At 37.2% G+C, this 3239-nt stretch overlaps 1 pseudogene; it reads right to left on the bottom strand.

Annotated features, from left to right (window-relative positions):
- Window positions 1–2328: 2328 nt before the first annotated feature.
- LOC128856137 (U6 spliceosomal RNA) lies at window positions 2329–2393 on the bottom strand (annotated as a pseudogene).
- Between the last annotated feature and the right edge of the window lie 846 nt (window positions 2394–3239).

The raw sequence follows: 3239 nt of genomic DNA, 5'->3' as shown, positions 1-3239 counted from the left end.
CAAAATATCACCATTTTTGGCCTTTACATGAGAAAAGAAACTAAAAAGTTCGACCCAAATTGGGGGACATCAGAATTCGTTTTAGAGGTATGGTTCCTTCGGCAAAGTTTCTTATTTTGATCCCTAGAATATGATTTTCATAGAGCAATGGGCGATTTTTTTGCCTCCCCACTAATCGACCCGGCCTACTGTACATATTATTATATGGTCTGTGTTTTGTGTGGAAAAGTTTCTATCTGTTATTGTATAACTATTGCTCTATGTAGATTAGATAATTAGTTTCCGAAAAATTGTTGGAGATTATTTATTTGATTGTTGTGCAGATTGTGAATGTCTATAACGCGTCTTCCTCTTTCTGTTCTTGGGATTGTAATTCGTTGTATGCGCGATTTTGGATGTAGCTTTCTACATTTTGTCATCTGTTTTCTAGTTGCTATTTCTATGTTGTTGAGTTTTTATTATTATTATTATGAAAGGGCAGAGGGATAGCACTGCGGCCAGGAAAATCTATTTTGACCCCTTCACGAATTTTGAGAATTTTTCTACGTCCAACTTCCTCAATAATTTTTAGTATTTGGCCCATTTTATTGAGTTTTATTTCTTCCTTTAGTAAAATAAGTTCAACCAGGCGATTGTAGCGCTTATGCACCAGGGGCAGGACACCAGACAAATTCTCTATTCTCCTACAGAATTATAATTTCTGACCTTATTTCGGCCACATTTACCGGAGAATTCGTCCTTTGATTCATCTTTCACAAAGTTTTCCATAGAAAATATAAATTTTCGGAATAGCTGTGTTTAGTGATATTTTGCATACCGATGTGCACTTTTCGAGGAACAGAATCTGTCGGTCATACCTTACCTACCGAGTTCAGCCGTCATTTAGAATGTCTCTGTGAACAAAGTGAGGTAAGCACTTTTCTGATTAGCCATCTACTGCAGCAAGCACCTTTAAATCCAGCACAAGCCAACAAGCGAACTTAACTCCCGAGCAAAGCTCCCATGGTGATGTGCGTACAGACGATTTTTGTCTTTCACAAAACAGCAAAACCGAGGTGCTAACAACTCTCCCAAAGTACAGCCATTCTGTACTAGTTCGGAGTTAGTCTCATGATACATAGTGCGAGTGCCAGCGCTGTAGGAGACTTTCACAAAGTTTTTTTTCTAACAGAAGAAATATTTTAAAACATTTTAACACACCTAAGATATAAATGTATGCTTAAATGTGAATGGATATGCAATCGGGAGTTAGATATTGTTTTGGGCATCGTTCTTAGCATATTCGGTTTCTACATAGAATTACTAAGAAAAAAAGCCCACTAAAGTATAGTTCAAAAATGAATTTCGAGCACCAATTTTAATTAAACAAGCTTTAAAGAAGCCGAACTTTTTTTTAGAATTTCATGTAGAAACTGAACTTTCTAAGAACGGTGCCGAAAAATGTCGTTCCATACAAATTGGCCAACTGTAAAGTGCATATGTATGTGTGCAATATTTTTCAGCCTACATCTGTAAGAGAACAGTTCGCTAATGTGGATGCCCAAAGCAACAACAAAATATATTCACCTTGAAAATGGCGCTAGGACTCTCGCACCACAACAACAAAGTTTTCATACAAATCCAACAAAGCCAACTACAACTCAATCAATGACAACATCAGCGTGAAAACCAATGATTGCGTCGACATTCAACTGCCACATTAGATGGATGTTTGACTATAATGGATTCACGGCGTCTCAGCTGTGGCCATTAAAGGTGAGTTGTGTGAAGGATAGAAAATAAGAGAACAGTGGTGTAAGAAGATGATGGAAACGGATGAAAGTGCAATATGTAAAGGTGAATAGCGGGAAGACGTCAATACAGCTGAACAGCAAATGGAGAACTCAGAGTAGAGGCGGCACTTCAGCAACAACGAACAGCAAACAACAACGGCAGCAGGAAAACTACATTACAAGTATGCATATATCGCGTGTTTTTTTACTAACTTAAGAAATACGAATGATAATAAAAGCAGAAATATTGTTGAACTGATGTTTTTTTTTACTTTTATTTAGAAAATCATTTTTTGGCATTAATTTTTTTATTTAATCTAACAAGAGAAAAACACAAATTCTTCATCATAGAAAGATCCTGGACCTCTTTTGATTTCTTTACTATAAAGATTTGACGATCATAAAGTCTAAATATTAAGAAAATGACCAACGTTTTAAATATGACCCCCAAGTCTTTCTTTTCATAAATTTTTGTCAGATTGGTAGTGACTACCTTGTAATCGAAATCAATTGCTACTTTGCGTCTACTGAAGGCAAAGTGCTGGCATATAGGTGAGTGCAGGGGGCATGCTAATCTTCTCTGTATCGTTCCAGTCTTAGTATATGTTCCGCTGCCGTAGCCGAATGGGCTGGTGCGTGACTACCCTTCGGAATTCAGAGAGAACGTAGGTTTAAATCTCGGTGAAAGGCCAAAACGAGGAAAAAGTTGTTTCTAATAGCGGTCGCCCCTCGGCAGGCAACGCCAAGCCTCCGAGTATATTTCTGCCTAATAAAAAAATATCTGGCGTTCGGAATCGGCTTGAAACTGTGGGTCCCTCCATTTGTGGAACAACATCAAGACGTATCATCACACCAAGCTTCTAATCTTCTTGAAATCTACGTCCACTATACGACTGTAACTCTTCAAGTCATCTGCATAGATCAGACGACGCGTTGTCACAAAAACGTCTGGGATATCATTAAAAAAGATTAAGAACAATAGTGACTCGAGACGGCTACTTCGAGGCACACCTGAGGTAACTTTGATGGCATCCCATTTTACATTGTTTATACGAACGAATAGAGTTCTAGCTGTGAAATAATGTGAAAACCACTTAAGTAAGCTAGAGCGAAGAGCAACTGAACCCAGTAGTAGTTAAAAGGTTTAGTACTTTTAAGTAGGATCCTATGGTAGACTCTATTGAACGCAATCGAAAAGTCGATGAATATGACATCGCAATGTTGGCCTATTTCAAATTGTTTTAAGGCAAAATTTGCGAGTAAACTTAAATTAGTAACAGCCTACAGATCTACCCTTAAGGGGGGAAGTACCTTTAGACGTTTAAAAAAATCGATTTTTTTTTATTGTCTTAACCGATAGGTATATGCTCTAAGAATATTATTGCAAAATTTCAAAAGCCGATCTTGAAAATTATGGAAGATATGCCACTTTTCGCATTCTTTACACTAAACTTAATATACATTCTT

The sequence above is a fragment of the Anastrepha ludens genome, chromosome 2 (genome assembly GCF_028408465.1).
Source record: "Anastrepha ludens isolate Willacy chromosome 2, idAnaLude1.1, whole genome shotgun sequence".
NCBI classification, from domain to species: domain Eukaryota; kingdom Metazoa; phylum Arthropoda; class Insecta; order Diptera; family Tephritidae; genus Anastrepha; species Anastrepha ludens.
Note: the sequence above shows the minus strand (reverse complement) of the source record. Positions and strands in the feature narration are given on the sequence as shown.